General features: G+C 45.9%; 1 long non-coding RNA gene across 1 annotated transcript; it reads left to right on the forward strand.

The window, feature by feature from the left end:
- Positions 1-437: 437 nt before the first annotated feature.
- LOC308525856 lies at positions 438-15709 on the forward strand. Its single transcript, XR_013996488.1, has 3 exons — positions 438-878; positions 14367-14455; positions 14534-15709. It is a non-coding gene; the product is annotated as an uncharacterized lncRNA (long non-coding RNA).
- Positions 15710-16172: the final 463 nt, after the last annotated feature.

Raw genomic sequence — 16172 nt, forward strand, 5'->3', positions numbered from 1 at the left:
CTACCCGATTCTCCCACACCCAGGACAGAGCCTTCTATTTTTTTTTTTTTGGTATATTATTATCACAGTAATATATACACAATGAAATTTACCATTTTAACTATTTTTCAGAGCACAGTCCAGTGGTGGTAAGTGGTCCTTAACACAACTTAACAAACATATTGTTGTGCTGCCCTCACCACCATCAGCTCCATCACTGCTCTCCTCTTCTCCAACTGAAGCTCTGTCCCCACTAAACAACAACTCTGCATCCACTCCCCCATTACTGGTACCCTCCATCTTACCTCTATGACTCTGATGCCTCTAGGGACCTCATGTGAGTGGGATCACACACTATCTGTCCTTTTGTGACTGGCTTATTACATTGAGCATCATGTCTTCAGGGTCCATCCAGGTTGTAGCATGTGCCACAATGGCCTATTTTTCGAAATTGAATATATTGGGGTGAGATTGGTAATGAAATCATGTAGCTTTCAGGTATACAGTTCGGTAATACATCATCTGTATGTTGAATTATGTGTCTCACCGCCCTCCCCCCGACCCAAGTCAGGTCTCCTTCAATCACAATTTATCCTTTCTAAACCCTCTTCTACACACACCCCTCTCTCTCTGATAATCACCAAACTGTTGTCTGTGTCTATAGGTCTTTTCTTTGCTTAATCCCTTCACTTTTCCCCTAGTCCCCCAACCTCCTCCCCTCTGACAGTATTCAGTCAGTTTTCTGTATCTATGAGCCTGTTTCTATTTTGATTGTAGTTTATTTTGTTCATTAGATTCCACATATAAGTGAAACCATAAGGAACTTGTATTTCTCTGAATGGCTTACTTCACTTCACTTAGCATAATACTCACCGGCTCCATCCATGCTGTTGCAAGAGGTAAGATTTTCTTCATTTTCTATTGTGTGTGTGTAGGTGAGTAGTATTCCATTGTGTTAATGTACCACAGCGTTTTCTCCATTTATCTGCTGCTGGACACTTGGGCTGCTATGAAATCTTCGCTATTGTCAATAATGCTGCCGTGAACATAGCATTGCATATATCCTTTCTGATCAGTGTTTCAGGTTTCTGCAGAGATATTCTCAGAAATGGAAATGTTATGTCATAAAGCAGTTCTATTTTTAATTTTTGAGGGAACTTCATACTGCTTTCCACAGTGGTTGCACCAATCTGCATTCCCACCAAGAATACACGAGAGTTCTCTTTTCTCCACATATTCACCAGCACTTGATGTTTATTGATTTATTGATGATAGCCATTCTGACAGAGGTGAGGTGATACCTCACTGTGATTTTAATTTCCATTTCTGTAATGATTAGTGATGCTCAGCATCTTTTTATTTGTGTAATAATCATCTGCAGATCCTCGCTGGAGAAGTGTCTGTTTAGGTTCTTTGCTCATTTTTAAATTGGATTGTTTAATTTTTTTATGATGTTGAGTTTTTTAAGTTCTTCATAAATTTTGGATATTAAACCCTTATCAGATGTATCAGTGGCAAATATGTTCTCCCATTCAGTGGGTTGATGGTTTCCTTTGCTGTGCAACAACTTTTTAGATTGAGGTAGTCCCATTTGTTGAGTTTTTCTTTTGCTTCTGTTGCCCAAATAGATATATCAGAATAAAAAATATTTCTATGAAAACTTATTGCCTTTATTTTCTTCTAGAATTTTTACGGTTTCAAATCTCACTTTCAAGTCTTAATCCATTCTGCATTTTTTCTTCAATATGGTGTAAGAAGGTAGTCTGCATTCATTTATTTTTCTACTTATGTGTCCAATTTTCCCAATAGCATTTATTGAGTGGACTATCTTTACCACATTGTATAGTCTTGTGTCCTTTGTCAAATATTAATTGACCATAAGTGTATGGGTTTATTTCTGGACTCTTAATTCTGTTCCAATGATCTTTATGTGTGTTTTATGCCAGTACCATACTATATTTATTACTATGGCCTCCTAGTATAGTTTGTTATCAGGTAACATGATTCCTCCCACTTTGTTCTTCTTTCTCAAGATTACTCTGGCTATTGGTTTGGTTTTATTTTGTGTTTTTTTTTTGTTTTGTTTTGTTTTGTTTTGTTTTGTTTTGTGTGTGTGTGTGTGTGTGTGTGTGTGTGTGTGTGTTGGGTTTTTTGTTGTTGTTGTTGTTGTTTGTTTGTTTTTTGTACTTCCATATACATTTTTGTGATATTTGTTGTAGCTCTCTGAAATACGTCACTGGACATTTGAATGTTGTTAATTCTTCCTATCTTTGAACACCATATATGCTTTATTTATTTGTATCTTCTTCAACTTCTTCCTGTCTTCTTTCCTTTCTTTCACTTTCTTCTTTCTTTTTTTCTTTCTTTCTTCTTCATAATCTTTATTATGTTCAGGGGAATTCCCTCTATTCACATTTCGCTGAGAGTTGTTATAATGAATAGGTGTTGTGTTTTGATGCTCTTTCTGCATCTATTGTTATAACCATGTGATTTTTATTTACTTTGTTTACGATGTGTCATGTTTTTTATGTGTAGATACTGTACAAAGCTTGCATCCCTGGAATAAATCCCACTTCATCATGGTGTGTAATCTTTTTAATGTATTACTGGATCCAGTTTGCCAATATTTTGTTGAGGATTTTAGCATCTATATTCATCAGGGATATTGGCCTATAATTTTTTTCTTTGTAAAGTCTTATTCTGGTTTGGGATTAGGAGAATGCTGAACTCATAAAATGAGCTTGGGAGTCTTCCCTTGTCTTGAGTGTTTTGGATGAGTTTGAGGAGAACAGGTGCTAGTTCTTCTCTGACTGTTTGATGAAATGCACTGTGAAACCATCCAGTCCAGCACCTGCATTTGTTTTTTGCTGCTTTGTTTATTTCTGCTCTGATCTTTATTATTTTCTTTATTCTTCTCACTTTATGGTGTCTTTGTTTTTCTTTTGCACTAGTTCCTCTAAGTGTCAAGTTAGATGATGTATTTCAGATTTTTCTTGTTTCTTGAGGCAGACCTGAAATGTTAACAAATTTCCCTCTTAGGACTGCTTATGCTGTGCTCCATAGAGTGAGGATTGTTGTGCTCCCATTTCCATGTGTTTCAAGGTATTATTTCATTATTTCCTTGATCTCATTGTTATCTATTCATTGTTTAGTAACATGTTAATTAGCCTCCAAGACTTTCTGTGTTTTACAGGTTTTTCTTTTTCTTTTTCTGTTTTCTTTTTAATCCTATAATTACTAATTTTTATTGTGGTAAAATAAATATAAGATTTAGAGTTTTAACCACATTTAAGTATACATCAAGTATATTGACATGCAATTCTCACCACCATGTATGCCCAAATTTTTATGTATTTATTTATTTATTTTTGCTTGTCATTGTTTTTATTTCTCTGTTAATAAATTTATTGGGGCAGGGTGGTTTTAGGTGTGTACAATTCAGTAATAGATCACTTGTACATCAGTTTTGTCTAATTGACTTCTAGTTTTATACAGTTATGACCAGAAAAGATTCATGATATGATTTCAATCTTCTTAAATTTCCTGAGACTGTTTTTGTGCCCTAACATGTGGTCTATCCAGATAATGTTGCACGTCCACTTAAAAAGAATGTATATTCTACTGCTTCAGGGTGAAATGCTCTGAAGATACCAATTAAATCCATTTGATATATTGTGTTAATTCAGGCACTCATTTTTTTTTTAATTTAAAGACTAGGTGTGAGGCCGCCCTGCACAAGGGTGAGAAGGTGCCCAAGTCTCCCCCCCACCTCTCCCTCCCCCCCCAGCCCCCACCCGTCTCCCTCCCCCCCCAGCCTCCGCCCCTCTCCCTCCGCCCCCACACACAGGGGCCCCAATCCAGGAGGAGGTCAGGTCCCAAGTCTCCCCCCCACCTATCCCTCCCCCCCCAACCCCCGCCCGTCTCCCTCCCCCCCCAGCCCCGGCCCATCTCCCTCCACCCCCACCCGCAGGGGCCCCAGCCCAGGGGAGCCAGGGGAGCCTAGGGGAGCCAGGAGAGCAGGTCCCACGCTAGGGGGAAGGGAACGCTTCACTGATTTCAGTGTCACCCTTGCGCAGGGGCCAGCCTAATCTCATCTGTATCATTCCAGCTTTAGTGTATGTGCTCCTGCTGCTGCTGCAGAGTCCAGCACCAGGCCACTCTTTGCTTCTTGATTTTCTGTGCGGAAGATCCAGCCATTGATTCCAATGGGATGTTAACATCCCCTACTGCGTCTGTATTATTGTTGAACTCTCCATTTATGTACATCAGGATTTGATTTACACATTTACTTGCTCTTATGTTGAGGAATTACATGTTTGCAAGGGTTATATCCTCTTGCTGGATTGCTCTCTTTATCATTCTGTGGTGTCCATTCTTATTGCTCAATATAGCCTTTGTTTTAAAGTCTGTTTTGTCAGCTATATAGGTTTACCTCCCCGGCTTATTTTTCATTTGTATTTGCATGAAATACCTTTTGCCATCCCCTTGCTTTTTGTCTGTATATCTTTCATTCTGAGATAGATCTCTTGTTGACTGCATGTATATGGTTATTAATTTCTTATCAATTCAGCTACCATGTCTTTTAATTGCAGCAGTCAAGCCACTTACATTTAAAGTGATTATTCATAGATATGTTTTATTCTTTTAACTCTGTTTCCCTTTTATTCCTTCTTGATAGTTCTTATACTAATGGTTTGGTGGTAACACATTTGTTTTGCTGTTTCTTATCTAGGAAGCTCTTTATTTCTCCATCAATTTTAAATGACAGCCTTGCTGGGTAAAGTAGTCTTGGTTGAAGGTCCTAGCTTGTCATTATTTTGAATAGTTTGTGCCAATCCCTACTGGCCTGGTATGTTTCTGTAGAGAAATAAACTGACAATCTTATGGGAGCTCCCTTGTAGGTAACTGACCGTATTTCTTTTGTTGCTTTTAAGATGTCCTGTCTTTAATCTTTGTCATTTTCATGATGATGTGTCCTGGTGTCAAGCCTTTTTGGGTTCATCTTGTTTGGGACTCTGTGCTTCCTGGACTTGTGTGTCTCTTCTTTAACCAGGTTAGGGAACTGTTTGCTCATTATTTCTTTCAATATGGTGTAGTCCCTTAATCTTTCTTTTCTCCTTGTACTCCTATAATGTGGACGTTGTTAATGTTTCATGTTGTCCCAAAAGTCCCCTAAACAGTCCTCATTTTTAAAAGTTCTTTTTTTCTTTTTGCTGTTTTGTCTTCTGTGACCTTGTCTTCCAAATCACTAATTTGATTCTCTCCTTAATCAAATTATTTATTTTCTCTAGTGTATTCTTCATTTCAAAGATTTTACTCTTTATTTCTGACTGGATCTTTTATATGGCTTAAATATACTTTTTCATGCCTACTATCAGTTTTCAAGTTCCGACTGATTTCATCCATTCTTCACCTAACTTCAATTAACATGCTTACAACCATTTTATGTATATATATATGCAGTATCTGGAATATTGCTTGCCTCACTTTGTTTAGCACTTTTTCTGGATGTGTCCCCTGTTCTTAAATTTGGGGCATGTTTCTTTGCATTTTGGCTGCCTCTGTGTGTTTGTTTCTTTGTATTAAAATCCAGGTCTTGGTAGTGTGGCTTCGTGTAGTAGGAGTCCTGTGGAACCCAGTGGCAATTTCTTCTTGATCATCTGAGTTGAGTGCTCCAGGGATGTCCCGTGTGTGTTATGTGAACCTTCCTTTGGCAGTTGATTCTTGATGGCTGTTGGCCCATGCATGTACTAAGTTGATGCTCAGGCTAGTTGGCTGCGACCACAATGTACCCTGCCTATAGTATAGTGTATAAGCTGCTGACAGGTGTTGACCACGTGGAGTGCAATTTATCTCAGCGGGGTCTGGTGCCTGCCTAGATCTCTCTTTGGATCTGCCACTTCTGAGGCTAATTGTATCCTTCTCTGATGTGCTCTGAAGCTGGCCACTGGGCTTGTTGGTCCTGGGGCTTCCTGGGAGCGACTCTGGTGCTGAACAATGTCAGATGCTTGATGTGACTGGCCCAGGGCAATCTATTTGCATCTACAAAGCAATTCACAATTTGTGACAGGCACTCCTGAGGCCCAGTAAGCTCAGGAAGGCCCAGGCAGGGCACCAAAGCTGGCTTTTACTAGCACTGATCCGGGGACAGGTCAGCAAAAGTCCCAGAGCACACCATGTTCTGCCTCCCTGTCTGCCTCCATCTGCCGGGTGCCTGTTATTCTCCGCTAATGAAAGAGTCTCTGGAAGCACTCAAGTTGCATGAGGTAGGTTCTCAGGGAGTCCCCAGGTAGAGGTGAGTGGTGTTCACCAGATGGATGCAGGTTCAAGCTCAGTGTCAGTGTTGGGTCTGAGGCCACTCAGCAAATGTCCCAGGGGATATCAGGTCCAGCTGCCACCTGCTGGGTCCTCACACATCTTTGAGCAGTGTACAGAAGACAAAGACCTGGCATTGTTTGTAGGAGGAGAATGAAAAAGTCAAAAGAGGCTGCTTCCCAGGATTGAAGATTTCTGGAATCTGTAGTCTGAGATCAGCCGTGTGAGCTTAAGGGCTTTGCAGAGGGTCTGTGGATTCTCAAAGGCCAGAGAGCTGCTTTCTGTTGTAGATGATCCATGGATCCCCTGGGATGCCACAGGGGAGCGAGAGCATGGTGGGATCATGCAGGTGTAATCCAGTCATCATGTAGTGAAAAGCTGAGTCCCCTTATGGGTGGCTGATTTCAGCAGATTCATCCCTCCATTTCTGTCCTAAGAGAACTGGAGCTCTCTCCAGACTTCTGACCACATGCATGCTCACTGGCTTCCCGGGCAGCACTGTCCCTGCCTTCTTTCCTCAAAGCTGGGTGAGCCAGGCTGGCTGGAGTGTAGGGAAGGGAGGATAGAGGTCCATTTGGTGGGTTGTAATCCTGTGAGAACCTTTAAGGCCTAAATTGATTTTTTCTGTGTTGGCTCCCACACTGCAAGTAAGCAGCCAAAGTGATGCTTAGCTCACTCTCAAGGAAGCACAGTTCTGCCCTGCACCAGTGCCACACATCACCAGAGCCATGAAGGCAGCTACTGGAGGAAGAAAACAGGGCATTCCTCTCCCAGGAGTGTAACACCCTCACAGGCATGATGCTTTCTGGAGAGCTGACCACTGTTGGAGCGCTTAAGGCTTTTAGGCACAGAGTGTAATTATCTGATTTACATTTTTTAAAGATCACTCTGATTCGCATTTTCATTTTTATTCAAAATTGTTTTACTACTTTAATTTAGTTTCAATTAGGGATGACATTCAATATTAGTTTCAAGTGTACAAAATAGTGGTTAGACATTTATATAACATATAAAGTCATCTCCTGATAAGTCTAGCATGGGATATCTTTGAAAAGGGTATTAATCGTATTCATGAGGGCTCCACCCTCATAACCTAATCAACCTCAAAAGACCCACCTTTCATTTACTTTTAATCAACCGTATTTGGGTGACATTCATTAATGAAATTGCATAGGTCAGGTGTGCAATTCTATATTGCATCATCAGTAGATTGCATTGTGTGTTCACTGGCTTCAAGTCAAGTCTCCTTCCATCACCATTTATCCCCCCTATTCCCTCTTCTCCCTCCCCCACCTGTCACCCACCAACCCTACCCCCTACTCCGCACAGGCCACCACCACCTGCCACCCGACAACCACACCCAGCCCCCACCGGACTCACCACACCCCCAACCCACAGCCCCCTCCTGCGACCCCATACCACCCACCTGCCAGCTCCCATCGCCCACCACTACCGCTCACCCCTACCTCAAACTCTTACCCACACCCCTACCCACACCCCACAACCCACACCTCACACCCCACACCACACCCCTGATTCTTGACACCCCATTCCCCAGTCCACACGCTCTAGCCCCCACTCCACTCCCCCCACCCCCACCTACCATCCCCCACCCCCCAACTCCCCACCCCCAACCCCCCACTCCCATCCCCCACTTCCCACCCCTAACCTCCCACCCCCACCCCCCTTCCCCTGTTTGTGATTTGACATTTGAAATGATATTTGAGATGTGTCTTGAGAGCACAGGTAGGACTTAGACAGATGAAGAAGGTGAGAATGTACTTCAGGTACAGAGAGTGGACACTCAGCCTAAAGGCAGGAGAGATGAACACTGGAGAGGCCAGAGCATATGCCCCTCAGATGCCTGTGAGTGAGGGGTCAGGGCAGGGAAACAGAAGACCCTGGCATGGAAGGAGAAGGCAGAGGGATAAGGTGACCAACCACAGAGTGGTCAGAGCAGCGGAGACAGCAGGCCCTCCATGGGAAGGCAGGGCAGTGGGGGCAGGGGACCAGGGGAGGGACCAATGGACAGGGAGGACAGGGAATGCTGTGAAGGGGCAGGGCTGGGGAACAAGTGCCCCACCATGGGAGAACAGGGGACTCTCCATGGAGGGGTGTGTTTCCCCTGTTACCTATCTCTACTCCCCTGTCCTCCCTTCCCTGGCCCCTCCATGGATGGTGCCCTAACCTCACTATCCTGCTCAGACTATGTGGGGTCCTTTGTCCTCCCTGCCCTGCTACCTCGCGGGAGGATGTCCTCTCTCCCCTGCCCTGCCATCTATTTAAGGACCTGTGCTGAAATCCTTGCTGTCTCAAAGTAGGGTTCTCTATGCCCCCAGCCTCTCCCCTCCATGGAGAGTTCCCTGTTCCCTCTCCTGCATGACCTGTCCCTCTATGTAGGATTCTGTCTCCTCCCTGCCCTTCTTCCTCAAACTGGGGTTACCTTTCCCCAATGCTTGCCCCCTCAAAGTGAGGTTCTCTGTCACCCTGCCCTGCCCCTTCCATGAAGGAAACCTTGTCCTCCCTGCCCATCCTCCTCAAAGTGAGGTTCTCTACACCCCTGCCATGCCCCATCCATGGAGGGTTCCCTGCCTCACCTGTCCTGAAGCCTCCATGGAGGTTTCCCTGTCCCCACTGCCCTGCCCTCTCCCTGGAGTGTCCCCTCTCCTCCCTGCCCAGTCAACTCCATGGAGGATCCCCACTTTCCCTGCCCTCCCCCCTCCATGGAGATTCCCCTCTACTCTCTGACTGGCCAATCATACAGGGTCCCCTGTTCCAAGTCCCCACTGCCCTGCCCTATCAATGGAGAGTTCCCTGTTCCCTATAGCCCCTTCACTTCCCCCTCCACATAGAGTTCCCATTCCCACTATCCTTCCCTTCCATGGAGGGTCCTCTCCTCCCTGCCGTGTTACCTCCATGGTAAGTCTCCTCTCCTCTTTACCTGAAACATCCATGCATTTTCCCCTCTACTCTTTATTCTCTCCCTCCATGGAAGGTCCCTTCTCCTCCCTGTCGTCTCCCCTCCATGGAGGGTCCCTTGTCCTCCCTGCCCAGCCCCCTCCATGGAGGGTCACCTCTCCTCTCAGTCTTCTTCCCTCAATGCAGTGTCCCCTCTCCTCCCTGCCCTACCCCTCCATGGAGGGTCCCCTGCCCCACCTGTCCTGTAGCCTCAATGGAGGGTTCCTTGCCCACTGCCCTGTCTCCTCCATGGAGGGTCCCCACTTCCTCTGCCCTCCTTCCTTCATGCAGTGTCCCCTCTCCTCCCTGCCCAGCCCATTGTTTGGGGTTCCCTGTTTCCCGTCCCCACTGCCCTGCCCCCTCCATGGAGGGTCCCCTCTCCTCCTCTCCCTTCCCACTCCATGGAGGTTCCCTTGTCCTTCCCGCAGAGCCACTTAAATTGAGGGTCCCCTCTTCTCCCTTCCCTGTCCCCTACACTCCCCCCTCCATGGAGGATACCTTCTCCTTCTTGACCCATCGCCTCCATGGAGGTTCCCATCTCTTCCCTGCCCTTCCTCTCCCTGGAAATATCCTTCTCCTCCCTGATCTGTCCCCTTTATTGAGGGTCCCCTCTCCTCCCTGTCTAGCCCATCCCTGTAGGGTTCTCTGTCCCCGTCCCTGCCCTCTCCTCCCTGGCCTGTACCCTCCACTGAGGGATCCTTCTCCTCCCTGAACTGTGGCCTCCGTGGAGGGTCCTGACTCCTCCTTACCTGTCCCCTCCATGGAGGGTTCCAATAACCCTACACTCCCCCCTCCATGGAGGGTACCTTCTTCTCCATGACCCGTCTCCTCCATGGATGTTCCCATCTCCTCCCTGTCTTGTCCCCTCCAGGAAGGGTCCCATCTCCTCCCTTCCCTTACCTCCATGAAGGGTCCCCTCCATGAAGGGTTCCCACCTCCTCCCTGCCCTTCCCATGCATGGAGGGTCCCCACTGCTCCCTACCCTGCCCCCTCATTGGAGGGTCCCATCTCCTCCCTGCCCTTTCCTCCCATGAAGGATCCCAACTCCTCCCTGCCCTTCCCCTCCATGGGGGGTCCCATCTGCTCCCTACCCTGCTCCCTCCATGGAGGGTCGCCTCTCCTCCCTGCCCTTCCCCTCCACTGAGGGTCCCCTCTACTCCCTACCCTGCCCCCTCCATGGAGGGTACAATCTCCTCTCTGTCCTGCCCCTCCATGGAGGGTCCACTCTCCTCCCTGCCCTTCCCCTCCATGGAGGGTCCCCTCTGCTCCCTACCCTACCCCCTCCATGGAAGGTACAATCTCCTCCCTGTCCTGCCCCTCCATGGAGGGTCCCCTCGACTCCTTTCGCTTCCCCTCCATGGAGGGTCCCATCTGCTCCCTACCCTGCCCCCTACATGGAGGGTCCCATCTCTTCCCTGCCGTTCCCCTCCATGGAGGGTCCCCTCTCCACCCTGCCCTTCTCCTCCATGGAGGGTCCCATCTCCTCCATAACTGTCCCTTCCATGGAGGGTTCACTGTCACCATTGCCCTGCACCCTCCATGGAGGGTCCCCTTTTGTCCTTGCCCTTTACCCTCCATGGAGAGTCCCTTCTCCTCCCGGCCCACCCCTCCATGGAGGGTCCCTTTCCTCCCTGCATGTTCCCTCAAAGGAGGGTGCCCTGTCCCCACTGCCCTGCACCCTTTATGGAGGGTGCCCTTTTGTCCCTGACCTGTACCCTCCATGGAGAGTCCCCTCTCCTCCCTGCCCACCCCTCCATTAAGGGCCCCCACTCCTTCCTACCTGTCCCCTCCATGGAGGGTCCCTCCTCCTCCCACCTCTCTCCCCTCCATGGAGGGTCCCCTGTCCTCCCTGCCCTGCCCCCTCCATGGAGGGTTTACTGCCTCCCCTACCCTGTCCTCTCCATGGAAGGACCCCTTCCCCCTGCCCTGCCCCCTCCATGCAGGGTCTTCTGGTTCCCTGCCCTGTCCCATCACTCACAGGCTCTGCGAGGCATGTGCTCTGGTCCCCAGTGTTCATCTGTCCTGCCTCCAGGCCGTGTCCACTGTCTGCACCTGAAGCACATCTCACCGTCTTAATCTGCCCAAATCCTCCCCGGCTCTCAGGACACATGTCAAATATGATTTCAAATGTCAAATCACCGAGTGATCTTTAAAAAATATAAATCAGATCCCCCTATTCTCGTGCCTAAAAGCCTTCCTGCTGTGCCAACATTTTCAACCCACACTAGGGCCCTCTATGCCCCCCCCCCCTCTCTGCTGTTCCCAACCAGCCTGGCTGTCCTTGCCCTGGGGCACTGCCTCTCCTTTTGGGGTGGCTTCCCCAGGTCTCCATGGGGCCAGCTCTGTCTCAACAGCCATGTCTCAGTTTAAATATGTTGGGGAGCCCTTTCCTAAGCCTGCTGGGGAGTCACTCTGCTCGGGAGCCCCCATCTAGCCCTATGGTATATCACCTGGCAGTAGGTCACAATACTAACAGAGGTCAGAATGGTAAGACAGGTCATAGTGGTAACCTAGCCACCAGGCCAGGTCAGCCATGTGGGCCAACCTCTCAAGTTTTCTGGTGGTGGTGTTGTTAAAAATCAGTGAATAAACAATTATTGACACCAACACACCCCAGGTCCTCTACAGAAAGCACAGGAGGTGTGTCTCCCCCCCAGGTCCTGGCCCTCAGTAACCAGGTGTTCTTCAAAGTGAAAACTGGGTGGGAAGGAGGGGCAGAGAAGCCAGGGAGGGACCCCATTTGAGTTGCTGGCTTTGAGGCTGGAGGAAGGGATCAAAGGCCAAGATTTTTGGGAGCCCCAGGAAGCTGGGAGTGGCTTTGGCAGGGAACAGAAGGGAACTGTGCCATAAGGAATGGAATCTGCCACGTCCCCATGAGCAGGCCCCCGAGGCCTCCTGGGAGGAGGGCAACCCAATGAACCACCTCAGGTTTCTGACCCACAGCACCTGGGACCCCACAATTCGTCCTGTGAACCTCTGCGTTTAAAGTCATAGGTCAGGGCACCAATAGAAATCTTTTGTGTCCCTGTGGCTCCCTAGTCATATAAGCTAAGTCGGTTTTCTTCATGGCTCTTCCTGTCTTCTGAAATAAAGTGTGGCCTTGGTTCTTGTTCACCTGTCTGTCTCTCAGGCCCTCTCAGCACCTGAAAGGTGACCTGTGAAGGCCCCGCCCCGAGATCCAGGTAGACATCACACACTTGCTGAATGAATTCCTGAGCAAAGAGCTCTTTTTTGATTTCCTTTATTTCATATTTGTAATAAACCTGATTCATTAACATGTACATACATATGATATCTTAATCCTCTTTAGGACATCCCACATAGATTCATGAATTTTTAAAATATCTTAATTTTTTGGTCAAAACCCATGTCTCAATTTTTTGTTCAGAAATGCAGTAGCTGCTTTATGACCTGCCTTGGGGAGGAGAGGGCTCTGACTGCAGACCAGGTTCACGCCAGGATGTGGCTCCTGTTCCTGGTCCTTCGCAGGCCAGCCCTTTGGCCTCTGGTGACCAGTTTACCCATGATGCACCTTTACACCTCATCTTCTGTTCACCAGCCTGGTGTTGCTTCCTCAGTTGGGCACAAGGTGCAATATACAGATTCTGTCACGTAGAACCCACACCTAAAACCTGTATGTTCTTGTTGACCAATGTCACACTAGTGGATTTCATAGATAAAAATATTCTTTAAAAAATCACATATTAGTTATTTTGCAGATTGAAACTGGTTCAGGGAGATGAAGTGACTGGTCTGAGGTTCCCCAATATTCCCACTGCTCATGATTCTGAATGCCCAGCACTTTCTTCTCTTTCTCCCATTAGAGTTCAAAGGCCCTGCCTTTTAGAAATCTAAAGAAGCTGAAAAAACAGTAGGAAGCTTCAAACCTCCTTTAGAAAGCAAACTTTAAGTCGGCAGAGTGGAACATCTTCTTTGTCAGTGTTTCTTTGCTTCTTTCTTCATTCATTTGCCAAATGTATGTTTTACAGACATTTCTAGAACTGACCTTTTCAGTACTGGATCTCCCTCTCAGAAGGTGCCTAGGCCTGTGCTAGGACCAAAGAGCCCCCAGTGCTGAGTGGGAATTCAGCAATGACTTTTGAAGGTTTCTTTTTAAGAAATACATACAAATTCTGATTTTACTTTAATCACTAGATACAATTGGGCCTTGACTTACGAGTTTAATTCATTCTGAGACCAAGCTCGTTAAGGAGCTCGTTAAGGCGCCCCTTAACTCAAATTACTCTGTCAACTCAATGCAAAAAATCAGCAAAGAGACAGCTGGTATCTCAAAAAACTCCTTAGTGGGGACACTTGTAAGTCAAGGCCCCAGTGTACTAGGAAGGGCTCTCTCCTCACAAGAGCCTTTATGCTATTTTCACAAGACACTTGCTCAGTGTCTGGTGAAAGGAAGCTCAGCTTATTTCACAGAAACACAACAGCTAAAACCACAGCACTATTTTCATAATAAGAAATTACCTTTGCACATTGTAGCGAGGAAGAAACACCTTTAAGAAGAAATGTCAGATAGAGTTACAGTTTCGCATGAATAAAGATAAGTACGGATCAAAGTTGCAAATATATTCAGTATGTTTAATGTGCAGAAGAAATATAGCTTATTTACGTGTTTCTAAATGAATTTCTCTTGAGTCCCCACCGAAGGATAGAGGGGAGAGGAGCAAAGAAAATATTTAGCCCAGTTTACTATCTGAGCTCAGCCTCAGGAAGGGAATCCTGTCTTTAAATGAACCCAGTGCCTTTCCCATGGGTGTTATATGGGATGGGAGGCGGAGCATTTTGTTCTTATGGCAACAGGGGCGGAGTCTTTGTATCTCCTGTTGTCTCTCAGGGAGTAGCTTGCCTGGGTCCCTGCCTGGGGTCCTACTCCAGGTTTCCCTCTGGAGTTCTACTCACCCAGAGAGTGAGGACATGCAGCATCCCTCCTGGGGGCTCCCAGTCTGCCCAGATAATCCCAGGGGAGCAGTCCTCAGCCCTCCAATTCTAACCCCAGTGTCTGTGTGTCCCCCTCTCCCCTCTGAGAGTCCTGGCTGCAGAGGAGGGGGCAGGAGGCATCTGCAGTTCCCTGTCCTCAATCTCTTCATTTGTTCCCACAGTTACCAGAGCTCAGAAGGCTTTGCTTCTCCTTCCTATCCATACAGACCTTCCCCGATGGAAAATTTGAGAACATTGGAATTCAGGACAGGTAAATGCTTTTCAAGAGCATGCAAGTGTATACAAAGTATTTGAGAAAATTAATTTCGAAATTCCACATTTCTTTTAGGTGCTGCTTTCACATTTGGTCTGCCTGACGAGTCATCTGTGATTATATTTTTTCCATCTCACCTTTCACAGTCTCTTCTCTCATTTTAGTTAAGAAAACCATGCCTTCCCCACCTCCTCCCAGAAATCTTACCATTGCCCCTGGGGGTGACACTCTCCAGCCCTCTGAACTATGAGTGCATGCCAACTAATCATAGTGCATGAAGCAAACCCTATCTGAGAAGGAATTCTTAGGGTAATCTGAAGGCAGCAGGAAAAACAAAAGCAGAGACTTCAGATGTAGTTGCAGCCTCGGTCACCTCCAGCTACACAAATGTTAAACACAGCCTGACACCTGGCCAGACAGTGTAAAATCTCACAGTGCTCAAAATGGTTGATAAAAGGGAAAAATGGATTATTTTTTTGTTAAATAAACATCAGCATAATAAGAACTAAAAAAACCTAGTTTTCTTCCATAATTCAGGCACTTTACATGTATTGTTCTAATCCCAAAATGGTCCCCATGTGCCTCCCATTTTAGAAAGCAGAGAACTGAAGTCAGAGAACTGAAGACAGGAGGCCAGAATTGGTGGGGCTCCAAATCCAGCCAAGTCGGCTCCCCCAGAGCAAGCTGCCTCCTGTGTCCAGGTTTTCCTTGTCCTCCCTGATGGAAAGTATGAGTTTCTGTTCCTAAGACTCATGCTGGTGTCTTCATGAATTTCAACCAATTTCCTAAAGAACCAGTGGGAAAAGAATTTTTACGGTTAAGGACTAGCAATAGGGATACAGAGGAGACTCTCATTCAGAACAATTGGAGCATAGACAATGTTTACAGATCTGCTTCCGAATAAATGAATGAATGTCACCCTGGGCTCAATGTTTAGACAGGTGCAGCTACAGAGAGAATCCAGAGACCACTCCGCTGCTCTGTAGACATGGGAGCATCCTACGAATGACACTTGCCTTGACACCTGCCTTGGTGACAAGAATTATGCAGACGGCTTGAGCGGATATACAAAACATTTTATACATTGAAAAAATCTTTAGTTGTGTTTTTTTTTTAAGTGAATTACTGAATCTTCTGAAACTTATTTTGGCTTTTGCAAAAGTTCAAAAAATTTCACATTCTTTTTATAGTTTCTTCTTTTATTCATTTTTCCCCTGATATTGGAAAAAGATAAAAAATAAAGGCATGTTCAAAGAACATAAAATCCGCCATAATTTCACATCCCACAGTTAACAGATAATAGTATGATCTTTTTCCTTTGTTTCTTTTACATATATATATATATATATATATCTCTTATAAAATTGCAAAATTTGGAATTATATATTCAAATGTGTATATACATATATTTATGAAAATATAAGTACACATACTTTTTGCTTCCTCTTGTTCTTAATATTATGCCATAAACCTTCCTGCACATTCTAAGAAAAGACTATTTTAATGGCTTTGTAATATTCCAGCATATGTTTAAATCACAATTCAGAGAACCCAAATTCTATCGCCGGACATTTAAGTTCTTTCCACTTGTTCAGCATTATGAATAATAGGAAGAATCAGCACTTTCTAAAACTTTCTCCATTTTTTAAATGAAAGGAAATTAATTTTAAAATCACTAGAAAATCTGTGAGAATAGAAATGTTTTATTTTGCAC

The sequence above is a fragment of the Myotis nattereri genome (assembly GCF_964212035.1).
Source record: "Myotis nattereri genome assembly, chromosome: 10".
In the NCBI taxonomy this organism is placed as follows: domain Eukaryota; kingdom Metazoa; phylum Chordata; class Mammalia; order Chiroptera; family Vespertilionidae; genus Myotis; species Myotis nattereri.